This window comes from Ovis canadensis, chromosome 13 (genome assembly GCF_042477335.2).
Source record: "Ovis canadensis isolate MfBH-ARS-UI-01 breed Bighorn chromosome 13, ARS-UI_OviCan_v2, whole genome shotgun sequence".
Taxonomy (NCBI): domain Eukaryota; kingdom Metazoa; phylum Chordata; class Mammalia; order Artiodactyla; family Bovidae; genus Ovis; species Ovis canadensis.
Genome location: NC_091257.1, coordinates 22096850 through 22110754, shown reverse-complemented (window position 1 = coordinate 22110754; position 13905 = coordinate 22096850). Strand labels below are relative to the sequence as shown.

The window sequence follows — 13905 nt, the reverse complement described above, 5'->3', positions numbered from 1 at the left end:
GAAAAAACGGTGGAACAGGACATCCTCAAGAGGAAGGCCATTCCTAAGTGGCTGATGATGTGGAAATGTGCAAAGCTCATGGGCGAGGTTAGCCTGGCTCTTGGGGTGGATCTTGGAGACGGGGCTGCCCACTTAGGAATCCTCCCAGTTTCTGGATTCTTCAGGAATGGACCCTATTTGTTGGGGTCCGTAGAGCCTTTCTTCCTCCCAGCCGGCTGCAGCCATCTGCTGGAAGACCTGGGCACATGCTAAGCAAATGGAGTCCCAGGTGAAGGGCCAGGGTATGAATGGGAGGAGGGGGGTTGCAATTCACCGAGGCCTAGAGGGGAGCAAGAATGCCAGATGGCGGTGCCGGGGGTTGCACATCTCAGGAAGGAGCTAGGCCATCCTTGGATGAGGAGGACCTTCTCATGAAGTAGGGCAGGAACCACACTTGCTTGGCCCAGATCCGCTGCCCTCAGGCCAGGGTCCTGGAGCCATCTGGGAGAAACGCATGGAAAGAAAGCGGATGGGCTTCTTTTGTTTGTACCCTGATCTGGGTATGATTTGTGGCACCTCCTTGGTTTTCCGATTTGGAAACTTTCCTGTGGGTGAGACCTGAACTTGGCATTGTCTCCAGAGCCAGGAAACAAGAATCCGGGGAATGCAGACCAGCAGGGCCATTTCCCAAAAGCCAGGTTGGGCCTCCTGCAGGTGCTGCTGGGCTCTGCCCTCCGGAGAGTGCTGGGTGAGGTGGCTATGGGTGGTGTTGGGGGAGGCTCTGGCTTCCCCAGGCAGCCTCCAGGCAGATGTGGTCCTGGCCTACGTGTGAGCAGGGTGGAGTGATGGTGAAGTTCCTCATTTCCCTACTCATGCAGGGGTGCCGCCATGCAGGACTCTGCCTGAGGGAACAGAGGCCAGGAAGGGACATTTGGACAACACCCCCTGCCCCACCTCCCGTGGCCCGGGATCCTCCCTGACCTCGCAGCTTCTCAGCCGTGTTGCAATAGTTTCTCCCGAGAAGGCCCTGTTCTCAGAGGTTCTGCCAGCAAAGTGCATGAGCTCAACTTTCCCTCTTCTTGAGACATTCCTTCCTGCCTTTCTGCAGCCACAGCCTCGAGCTTCTCCTTGTCCCGGCCCCAGATGGAGGGAAGTGACCCAAGCTGAGTGAGCGCCCACGCCTGGTATGCACACTCCATCAGGAGGACCCTGTAGGGAGCATGTGACCCTCTCATCCTCCTGCAAAAGGCCCCAGGGTGATTTCATCAAAGGGACATTCCAAGGCTCTCTGCCACCTTTTGTATGTCTTGTGCAATCTCCAAACTTTAAAGCAGAGGAAGTGTGAGCCAGATATTATCATTGAGGGCCAGTCGGAGTTCCACGAATCCATCAGGCTGGGAGTGCTTCCAACCAGCTGGTGAGGTGAGCTCTCCCTGGTCCCCAGCAAGGTCGGGGAGCCCTGGTCAAGATTTTGATGTGGAAAACCCTGGCTGTGGGGCAGCTCCAGGTGCCTCAGAAGAAAACACCAACATCTTATTTGGAAAGGGCGGCCTCTGGTGCCCCAAGAGCCTGTCTCAGTCTCTGCTGCTTCTGCCCCAGGTTCTGGGACCTCTGACCACAAAGTAACACTCTGTCACAGCTCATATTTAAAAAAATATATATATTGATTTTTAATTGGAGGATAATTATTTTACAGTGTTGTTTTGGTTTCTGCCATACCTCAGCATGAACCAGCCATAGGTATACAAGTGTCCTCTCCCCCTTGAACGTCCTTCCCACCTCCCACCCCACCCCACACCTCTGTGTTGTCACAGAGCACCCTGTATTATACAACAAGTTCTCACTAGCTTTACATATGGTAATATACATATTCCAGTGCTGCCTTCTCAATCTGGCCCACCCTCTCCTGCCCTCTTTGTGTACAAAAGTCTGTTCTCTGTGTCTGAGTCTCTACTCCTGCCCTGAAAATAGGTTCACCATTTTTCTAGATTCCATACATATGCATTCATATACGATATTTGTTTTTCTCTTTCTGACTTAACTTCACTCTTTATAACAGGCTCTAGGTTCATCTACCTCACTAGAACTAACTCAAATGTGTTCCTTTTAAGGCTTAGTAATATTGCATTGTATATATGTACCACAGCTTCTTTATCCATTCATCTGTTTAGGGACACTTAGGTTGTTTCAATGTCTTGGCTATCATAAATAGTGCTGCAGTGAATATTGGGGTACCTATGTCTTTTTCAATCATGGTTTTCTCAGCGTATATGACTAGTAGTGCGATTGCTGGGTCATATGGTAGTGCTAGTTTTTGTTGTTTTTTTTTTAAAGAAATCTCCATACTCTTCTCCATAGTGGCCGTATTAATTTACATTCCAACCAGCAGTGGAAGAGGGTTCCCTTTTTGCCACATCCTTTCCAGCATTTATTATTTGCAGATTTTTCTGATGATGGCCATTCTGATCAGTGTGTGGTGATACCTCATTGTAGTTTTGATTTTCATTTCTCTAATAATCAGTGATGTTGAACATATTTTCATCTGTTTATCAGCCATCTGTATGTCTTCTTTCGAGAAATGTCTGTTTAAGTCTTCGGCCCATTGTTTGATTGTTTGTTTTTCTGATATTGAGCTGCTTAAGTTGCTTCCATATTTTGGAGCTTAATCCTTTGTCAGCTGCTTCATTTGCAATTACTTTCTCCCATTCTGAGGGTTGTCTTTTCATCTTGTTTATGGTTTCCTTTGTTGTCACAGCTCATGGGGACAGATTAAGCCATTTTCCTCTCTGAAAGAAAGTGAGAGAAAGTGAAAGTGAAGTCACTCAGTCGTGTCTGACTCTTTGTGACCCCATGGACTGCAGCCTACCAGGCTCCTCTCTCCATGGGATTCTCCAGGCAAGAATACTGGAGTGGGTTGCCGTTTCCTTCTCCAGGGGATCTTCCCAACCCAGGGATCGAACCCAGATCTCCCACATTGCAGGCAGACGCTTTAACCTCTGAGCCACCAGGGAAGCCTCTCTGAAAGAAACATCGTGGAAATAGCTAAAAGTCAAAACAATCACAAAAACAAACAACCCAACCAGACCTGCAATCTGTGCCCTACTGGAAAAACAAACTGTCTGGTTCTTGGGGCAGAGAAAACTCGAGAAGGCTGAGCACATGTGTGGCTTTGCAAAACTGGCTGACAGCAGTCCCTGGTGGTTCAGATGCCATGTGCCCTTCCTAACTGTGCACGAGTCTGCGCTCTGCTCATCCAAGGGCTGAATCTGTTTCCTCCCCCACTGCACCTGGGCTGGCCTGTGACCTGCTTCAGCTAATAGAATGTGGAGGTAAGCGCATGCTAGCTGTGAACCTGGACTTTGCACACTTTCTCTAGTTCTCTGTGACCACCATTTGAACAAGCCCCAGCCAGCCTGCTAGAGACTGAGACACGTGGCTCATCACCTCATTGCCTGACCCACTGCCATTAAATCCCCAACATATAATTGTGGCCCTTCTAGAATCATTGGCCCCCAGCTGACCCTCCCATTGAATCCCAGACACATGAGAGAGTCTATGTAAGGAAACATCCAGCCAATCATAGAAGTCTGAAAATAATAAAACAACAAATAATAAGTGTTTGTTTTAAGCCACTAAGTTTTGGAGTTGTTTGTAAAGGTAGCAAGAGCGACTGATCTGCCAACTAAAGTTCATCACTGTGGGGAGGAGGAGGTGAGAGAAAGGGACTTCAGAAGAGTTGGTTGTGGCTGGTTGCTGAACCCATTCATATGCACGTCATCTCCTTTGATTTATCATCAACCTTGACTTTACAAAGTTCAAACAGAACAGATAAGTTGCTTCAAGTCATATAGAAAGAGAAGATTGAAAACTCAGAAGACTCAGGTCTTCCAACTTGTGCAGTGGCCTCTCTGGTACTGGAGTCATAGTTGGACAGTTGGCTTAGTGGTTTAGCTTCCTGGCGTTAGAGTCGAATAGACCCCAGTTCAAAGCCTGATTCCCCTCTCCTCCAGAACCATGATCTTAGGCATGCTGTTTAACTTCTCAGAACTCCTATCTCCTCACTTACAAAGTAGGCTAATGGAACTGACCTAATAGATATGTGATAAGGAATACTATTTATAAAGTATACCTTTCTCGTGATGTTTGGTGCAAACAATGGTCTTATGATTTCCCTTCTTCAGGCTGCTGCCTCTGTTTTTCTCAGAACTCACATTTCTGGCACATACCGATAGCAGTAGTCAGAGGCTGGCATCTCTGATAATTACACATTTCCGTAGTTTATCATCACTTTCTCCTGCTCTTTGAAGACCGTTACTGCTGACCCCCAGTGAACTGGTATGCACCCGTATAACCCAAACCTCCCGGTATATACAGGCACACCACAGTGATGCTGCAGGTTTAGTATCAGCCCACCACAGTCAGGTGAAATCACAAGAAATTGAGTCATGCAATAAATCAGAAGTCTTTGGTTTCTCAGTGCACGTAACAGGTTTACGCTCTACTGTAGTCTCTCAAGTATTAATGGCATTATTTCTAAAAAAAATGTATATACATCAAAAAAACACTTGATTGCTAAAAGACACTACCCATCATCTGAACCGCCAGTGAGTTGTAGTCTTTTTGCTGGTGGAGGGCTGTGCCACCTTGATGGCCACAAAGCAGACACGCACTAAATCCACATCAACCATGAATGAATCTGGCACCAGAAAAGCCAGGTTATAAGGGGAGAGGTGTTATGGATAGAAAGTAAAGAGTTGAAAGATACACATTTACATTTATACCCACTTCAATTTCTTTTTTCCTGTTAAGAGTTATAGAATTGGAAGAGATAGCAGGAATCATCAGAAATATGCATAAAACATTATATGTATGAGCTTCACATTCTCAGGTTCACAGTATCTCATTTAATCCTCAAAACTCCCTTGAAATATTGTGAATATATTATCCCTGTGTTGTAGACAAGCAGACTGAATTCCCAGGAAGTTACTAATAACTTGCTCAAAGTCATACCTAGTAAGTAGTGGGGCCACAATGTAATTTGGCTCTGTGAAGATACAGAGGCTGCTGCTGCTGCTGCTAAATCACTTCAGTCGTGTCTGACTCTGTGCGACCCCATAGACGGCAACCCACCAGGCTCCCCCGTCCATGGGATTCTCCAGGCAAGAACACTGGAGTGGGTTGCCATTTCCTTCTCCAATGCATGAAAGTGAAAAGTGAAAGTGAAGTCACTCAGTCGTGTCCAACCCTCAACGACCCCATGGACTGCAGCCCACCAGGCTCCTCCATCCATGGGATTTTCCAGGCAAGAGTACTGGAGTGGGGTGCCATTGCCTTCTCTGAATACAGAGGCTAGCTTCTTTATTATTATGCTATAAAAAATTGGTTCATGTACTTAAAAACCAAATTTGAGGTATACCTACCTAAATAAATGAAAGGTATTAGAAAAGGAAAGGTGAAAGTATCCTATTTCTAGAGCAGGGTTCCCCAGCCTCCAGGATCTAACACCTGATGACCTGAGGTGAAGCTGATGTCATCATAATAGGAATAAAGTGCACAGTAAATGTGATGCACTTGAATCATCCCCAAACCATCCCCCCTGACCCCAGTCTGTGGGAAAATTGTCTTCCATGAAATCCATCCCTAGTGTCAAAAAATTGGGGACCACTGTCTAGAGGACTAGAAAAAGTTAGTGAACTTCTTCTCTGACACTTTGGGAAAAGTTTTAGTCAGCTCAGGCTGCTATAACGATATCCCTTAAATTGGATGACTTAAACAGGAAGCATTTATTTCTCGCAGCTCGGGAGGTTGAAAGTCGGAGTATCCTCGTGCTTGAGTTCTTGGTGACAGCTCTCTTTCTGGCTTGCAGGTGGCCATCTTCTTGTTGTATCCTCACATGGCAGAAAAGAAAGCTCACTAGCGCCCTAGCTGCTTCTTATAATTAATTCCATCCACTAGGGTTCCACCCTAATTACCCCCCGAAAGGCCCAACTTTCAAATATTATATTGGGACTAAGGTTTCACTGTATGAATCTTAATGTGACACCAACAGTCACTCCACTGCTGGAACCAAGTCCTACCTCATACAATGACGGGCTGGCCACGAGGCTCCGTCTGGGTGAACTGCTTAGGAAATAAACCTTGCTCTTGATGTGGCTGGCATCACAGCTGGCTTTTAGAATTGACCTTGGGCAAGCTCCTGTTGACTCAGTCTCTGAACAGTAGGTTTGAGTCTTTGCTACTTAGCACATCATATGACTGAAAGAGGGAAGTATTTACAACCACAGTACTTGAACTTAAGTCCCAACTACTTCCTGGACAGCTTCAATCTCTTCTGCACTTCAGTTTTCTTTCTTTTCTTTTTTCCAGATTCGTTGAGATATAATGGACATAAAACACTGTATAGGTTTAAGGTGAATAGCATGATTTATATATTTGCAAAATGATCACCACAATAAGTTTAGTTAATATTCATCACCTCACATTGCTGAAAAGTTTTTTTCTTGTGATGAGAAATTGTAAGAGCTACTACTCTCTTAGGAACTTTCAACTATACAATATAGTATTGTTAACTATAGTCACAGTATTCTTACTTTAAAATGAGGATAAAAGAGGAATTTCCTGGCAGTCCAATGGTTAGGATTCAGTGTTTTCACTTTTGTGGGCCTGGGATCAGTCCCTGGTCAGAGAACTAAGGTCCCACAAGCCAAGAGGCACAGCCAGAAAAAAAAAAAAAAAACCCACCACCAAAGAAAAATGGAGATAAGACTAATGAGATAATGAAACCTAAGTGCCATAGAACATCAGTTATTATTATTATTGTTGTTATTACAAAAATACAGTTATTACTGAAGTTAATTTAAATGGCAAATTTGAAAAGCTTTGGGTTAAACAAAAAGGCAGGTAGTTTATCTCTTTCAAAACAAAAACCCTTAGAACAGTATATGTTGATGAAATGAAGCTTTTTCTAGGTGATTAGGTGTATCACTTAGGAATAGTGCATGTAGCAGAAAATGTGATTAGCAGCAGCTTAAATAAGTCGGCAGTTATTTTCCCACTTGATAAGGAGTTTGGAGGTAGGAGGTTGCTGGCATTGGTTCAGTTGCTCAGTGATGCTCAGGTGCCCACGTTGTCATCCTTAACATATTGAATTTCATTGTTGTGCTGTCTCAGAGTCCTGAGATATATGCTACAGCTCCAATCAAGGGAGGAAGAGGAGAATCCGGAGTTTTCCCAGGAATTCCCTTAGGAGATTTCTTTTTTCTACTTGGGTCTCATTGGTTAGAAATGTGACCTATGACCAAGTGAGAAAGTATTGGCCTAACTAACCAATGGTCCCATCACTTCATGGTAAATAGACGGCGAAAAAGTGGGAGCAGTGACAGAGCAGTGGTGTTTATTTTCTTGGGCTCCCAAATCACTGCAAATGGTGACTACAGCCATGAAATGAAGAAGCTTGCTCATTGGAAGGAAAGTTATGACAAACCTAGACAGCATATTAAAAAGCAAAGACACCACTTGGTCAACAAAGGTCCATATAGTCAAGGCTATGGTTTTTCCAGTAGTCATGTACGGATGTGAAAGTTGGACCATAAGGAAGGCTGAGTGCCAAAGAATTGATGCTTTCAAACTGTGGTGCTGGAGAAGACTCTTGAGAGTCTCTTGGATTGCAAGGAGATCAAACCTGTCAATCCTGGAAATCAACCCTGAATATTCATTGGAAGGACTGTTGCTGAAACTGAAGCTCCAGTACTTTGGCCACTTGATTTGAAGAGTTGACTCATTGACAAACACCCAACACTGGGAAAGATTGAAGGCAAAAGGAGAAAGGGGTGGCAGAGGATGAGATGGTTAGATAGCATCACCAACACAATGGACAGGAATTTGAGCAAAGTCCAGGAGATAGGGGAGGACGAGGAGCCTGGTGGGGTTGCATGGCGTTGCAAAGAGTTGGACCCAACTTAGTTACCGAACAACAATAACAAGCCTACAATGATCCCACAAAGAAAGTTGAGTACTTCCTTCCCCTTGTGGCTCAGGTGGTATAGAATCTGCCTGCAATGCAGGAGACCTGGGTTCAATCCCTGGGTCAGAAGATCACCTGGAGAAGGGAATGGCAACTCACTTCAGTATTCTTGCCTGCGGAATTCCATGGAGAGAGAAGCCTGCAGGCTACAGTTCATACGATTGCAAAGAGTCAGACGTGACTGAGAGATCAACACTTTCACTTTTCTTAAAAAACTTTTGCTCCCTTGTACTTCCTCATATTTAGGTAACAGACAGATTTCATGATTTTATAACAAGAAAGGAACTGATTTAGGCTATTATTTTAAAAGTAGTCATAGAAAAGACTTCAACCTATTGTTTTGTCCTTGTGTGTGATGTGGCTTGATTACACACGTGCTGTCTGACTGTTGTGCTTCTTTTTCTTATCTTTCAAACCAAGCAGAAGATTCACGTTGATTATGAAAGGTTGACACACCACCTCTTGTGATTTTGGGGAAACAAGGACCAGGTCTAACTGAGTTATTCTCTATGATGTTCTCTGCAGATCTCTTTTGGGACTGTTGTTCTCTGCCCAAAGGTCATGGATAAGAAAAGCAAGTTTGGAGACACATGGAAACAAGTTCAAAAGCAGTAATGGCCAAAAGTCAAACTCTGGTTGGGATGAGGTATGCAGGAAAAGTTTATAATCAAAATCGATTCCCCAAGTAACTGTTATTGACAAAATGGCCAGTAAGCCAAATAAGGTGACAAACGGTGACACCAAGAGATGTTGCAATCTGCAGCATGTTAGAGATTAGCTGGCATTTTCCCTGCCCGTGAGACCAGCACTGGGAGAGGGGGAAAAATGTGGCTTCATTTAGAGCTGATGATATCATGTGTCTAGTCACTGGAGATCAAAAGAAAACTTGTCTGTAAAACACTGTTCACGAAATTGGAGCAAAGAGTAGGCTCTTCTCTTGGGTGTATCCAAGGGAAGTTTTGCTCTGCAGCCAGGCCAGTGGGATGTGAATCAGAGTCCATTCTGGGGATGTGGTCAAGGCCACCCGACCTTACATTCAACCCCAGAATTATCAATTGTGTGTAATCAAGCCTTTTTATACCTGATTATTTGGGAACCAGATGGTTCTTTTCTTTTCCCATAATGTGTGACTAGAGACTGCAGGTATTTTGTTTTGTATTATCTTGGAAAGTGATATGTGTCTTGTGTGTGTGTATTGGTGATACTGCTGGGGGTTGGGGCGTGTGTAAAGCAACTGGCTTTCATATTCTTACTCTGTAAGCCCAGATTTTTAAAAAAATTAACCTTTTCCCTTTATTTATTTTCGGCCGTGCTGGGTCTTCATCACTGTGCGGGCTTTTCCCCAGCTGTGGTGGGCCGGGGCTACCCTTTGTTGCAGGGTGGTGCTCTTGTGGACCCTGGGCTCCGGGGTGCGTGGGCTCAGCAGCTGCAGTTCCTGGGCTCTGGAGCACAGGCTCAGTCATTGTGGTGCATGGGCTCAGTTGCTCGGCAGTGTGTGGGATCCTCCTGGACCAGGGATCGAACCTGTGTCTCCTGAATTGGCAGGTGGATTCTTTACCACTCAGTCGCCAGGGCCCCTGTAAGACCAGATCATGAACAACCCACCTGTGATGACTTTTAGTCTCTTTTTCCTGAAACTAAAAACTAAATACGTGGAGTGTGAATTGACCTACATCTTTAGGAATGCTGAGGGTGCTATAAACTCAGGCGAGTCCAAGAAGTGCATGCCACCATGTTTAGTGTGTGATTAGCGTGAAGAAGGACAAGATATTTTTAGCATGAAACCCCGATGAAAGAAAACCCTACTGTAACCTGCAGCTCAGAAGAACTTCCCCAAGATAAGGAATTTTTACCCTGTGTGAGGACACATTCTTTTTTAAATACAGTGGGAACCATTGGCCCTGCTCAGCAACCTTCCATCAAGGCCCACGTGCCCGAATTTCCACAGAATTCCAGTTTCTAACACTACAGAGGTGCTGAAGAGCTGTCAGAGCCACACTCGGAGTTGAACCGAAGCATTCCCATTTCCTTCCCTTCTGGCCTCTGGTTACTGAAAACATTTGCTGAAAATTGCTGTCCCATTCAAGAACTGTCAAAGGTAATCGTGTTGCACAAAAGCTCCTGAGACGCATGAAGTAATATGATTACCACCTGGAGACCAAGTTAATGTCTGATGCGCCACCAGCCTGCCACGTGTGGATACACCGGCTTCTGCCTGAGGAGCACGACAGCAGAGATTTGTGAGGAAGGCATGGATCAGGGGACTCTTAGTGGCAATTTACGATACAAATCCCTGTGTTGAGGGCAGCCGTCAGGTCACCAAATCAGGTGAGGCCTGAGGCTCCGGGGGTAGCCACTGAGGGGGAGATAGGGGAGAATTCAGCTCTGCCAGAATGTGGATCGTGGTGAAGCAAGTAGCAGGACCGGCTTCAGAAGCACGGTCGAGACTTGGCTGTTCTCACAGCTGGCGATGCCCTTGGTGTCCGAGAAAATGAAAACTGGAGACCCAGGAGGTGGGGAGGGAAGGGGTTGGGGTAGGGGGTACAGGGTCAGTCTGGGTTTTTCACTCCCTCTGCCCTTTGCCTCTGGCACCAAAAGAGTGCTTTTCCTCCTCAAACTCCCCGGAGAAGGAATTCATTTTCACTCTTGGAAGTCATTTCCGGAGTCTCATCCTCCTTGAGATGATTTTTGCCGTAACTTGAATTTCCAACTGGAATTTTGAAGACCCTAAGAAACACTCACAATACAAATGCCTCTGTTGCAATGGCAAAAAACCCCACTAAGCCCCCCTCATGGATTCCCATGGGAGGATCTAGTTTTGTCTGAAACCATCTTTTCTTGGGGGCCAGATATTGTCCAAATATCCAGGGTCTAGTGTCAGCACTCTAATTCCATAGCCAGCGCGTGGCTCAGAAAACACGCATTAGAACAAGGAATTTCCAAACATAGGATGGGCATCCACATTGGAACCATCCTGACATTGTTATAAAATCCACCAGCAGCGTTAGGAGGACCTGCTCTTTTTATCTCTGGTGATATTCACAGTTGAGCTTTTGAGGTACGAAAAAATTCTTGCTTCTCCAGCAGTCTCTAAATTGAAACCAGGACTGGACACATATTTCATGGGGCCCAGTGAAAATGAAAATGTGAGGCTTTTTTTTTTCCCCCTCAAAAAGCAGGAAAAAAGCTTTTCTCTTTCTTTTGTGACCTTTCTCTTTCATCCTCACATGGGTGTTTTTTCTTTGCTGTTTTAATGTCACACACCCTCAGGCATGGGGTATTGGTTGGGTGGGGGAGTGAGCATAGTCTTCTCTAGGTGGGAGTCAGGGAACAGGTAACCAGGAGCCCAGGCCAGGGAGGTGAGGAGTGTCCAGGAGACAACTCTCTGCACACACCCCTGTCCTGTCAGACTTCACTAAGGAAACACATGTTCAAGGGTAAAGTTAATATTTAAAAAATGGTGACCACAGCATTAAGCCCCAGTGTGAGGCGCTCTTCTGAGTTCAAGGGCAGCCTATACATGAAACTCATTCTTTCTCAAGATTGCAAAATCCATAGCATAACTCAACGTCCATCTGGAGTCTTCCTACTTAATGACTGTTTGATGCTCATTCTTTCCTATATGATCTATTTTTAATTCCTGGAAACTTTTAGGACTTTCTTATTCACCCCGCAGTTCATACATGTCTCACTTGTGTTCTTTGCTGTAAAATTTTTATCCTTTATGGTTCTCTTCAGAGAACTCTTTCAATGAAAACCAATGTCTTTCTATCCTGGGAACTTGCTTTTGTGTTGTTTCTTTGATATTTTCCTCTCCTCTCTCTTTCCCTCTTTTTTTTTTTTTTTTGTTGCTCTTTTTGTAACTTCTAATGGTGGATAGTGTGCTAATCCACTATTTTGCTTTCTTTTCTTAGTTTCTATTTCCTTGATCTCTGCCTCTTCTCTCTGGGAACTTTCCTCACCTTTGTCAACTCTCTATGAAATTAAAAGAAAATGTCCACAACCATATTTTTCATTTTCAAGAGCTCTGCTTTTATATATATATATATATATATATATATATATATATATATATATATATATATATATATATAGAGAGAGAGAGAGAGAGAGAGAGAGAGAGAGAGAGAGAGAGAGAGAGAGAGCAACCTGCTCTTTGGGGATGAAATCTTTCATTTCTTTTCTATTTGGGATTTTTTTTTTCATGGTAAAGGCTGCTTAATTGGTGGCAGTTAGTACAACCAGTCCATTCTAAAGGAGATCAGTCCTGGGTGTTCATTGGAAGGACTGATGCTAAAGCTGAAACTCCAATACTTTGGCCACTTCATGCGAAGAGTTGACTCATTGGAAAAGACTCTGGTGCTGGGAGGGATTGGAGGCAGGAGGTGAAGGGGATGACAGAGGATGAGATGGCTGGATGGCATCACTGACTTGATGGATGTGAGTTTGAGTGAACTCCGGGAGTTGGTGACGGACAGGGAGGCCTGGCGTGCTGCGATTCATGGGGTCGAAAAGAGTCGAACACGACTGAGCGACTGAACTAACTAACTAACTAACTAGTACAAGTAAATAAATATAGATCCTCAAAGAACTCAGTTATTTATCAGATTATTGGTCCACAGAGAGCTATAATGGTATTGAACTGACTGATTCATGGGAGAATAAACTGAATCTTGGGAAATGAAGCCACAGCCAGCTGATATATAAACCACAGCTGGCATCTGCTGTTCCACCAACTGTAAGAATCAAGGTGGCTCTATACCAAGGGCATCAGCTTTCCCACCTTTTACATGCACTGGAATTTCATTATACTCCTGAAACAGCTTTTGTTTCTCTGAAACTTTATTTTCAAACTGCCTGTGTGAATCAATACTTATGGTCCTCTGGGCAGTCTGACCAAGAGTCAGTAGATTTTGCAGCATCTTGGCTCAATTTTTGCCCACCAACCATGACAATTTCTATATGAGAAAGTTAATAATATTTAAAAAATTTTAATTTATTCCTACATGAATTCTGTTCCATTTCAGATGGAATAGCCAAGATAGCTTCAAAATGGCATCCCCAAGAAAATCAAGTCATGATTATAAGGTTGGGACTCTTAGCCTTACCCTCTGAAACTCCGATACTTTGGCCACCTGATGTGAAGAACTGACTCATTGGGAAAGATTCTGATGCTGGGAAAGACTGAGGGCAGGGAGAGAAGGAGGCAACAGAGAATGAGATGGTTGGATGGCATCATTGACTCAATGGACATGAGTTGTGCAAACTTTGGGAGATGGTGATGGACAGGGTAGCCTGGTGTGCTGCAGTTCATGGGGTTGCAAAGAGTTAGACATGACTTACTGACTGAACAGCAACAACAACAACTGACTCTGGGGTCAGTTGAACTTGAACTTGAACTTGAACTTCAAGTTCAATCACCAGTGCTCAATGATTTAACCACATCTATGTAATGAAAATCCTAAACCACAGGATTCAGAGAGCTTCTGGGTAGGTAAGCACATGAAGGCACCAAGGGAGGGTGGTGTGCCCGCGGAAAGCATGGGAGTCCTATGAACTTCTCCCCACGCCTTATCCTGGGCGTCTGTGCCATCTGGTCATGTTGACTTGTAACCTCTGTAGTAAACCAGTAATAGTAAGTAAAGTGCTTTCTTGAGTTTTGTGAGTCATTCCAGCAAGTTGTCAAACCCAAGCAGGAGTTTATGAGAACACTCAATTTATATAATAGCTGGTCGGTCAGAAATATGGAGGCCTAAAAAAAAAAAAAAAGAAATACGGAGGCCTGAGACTTGTGACTGGCCTCTAAAGTGGAGTTGACTTGTAGAAATGAACCCTTTAACTTGTGGGGATCAGACTTTAAGTATAGGTGGATGGTAAAACTGAATTGAATCATTGGACACCTA

The 13905-nt window shown here is 44.5% G+C and overlaps 1 pseudogene; it reads right to left on the bottom strand.

The window, feature by feature from the left end:
* Positions 1 to 12653: 12653 nt before the first annotated feature.
* On the bottom strand, positions 12654 to 12924 carry LOC138417274 (cytochrome c oxidase subunit 7A2, mitochondrial pseudogene; annotated as a pseudogene).
* Between the last annotated feature and the right edge of the window lie 981 nt (positions 12925 to 13905).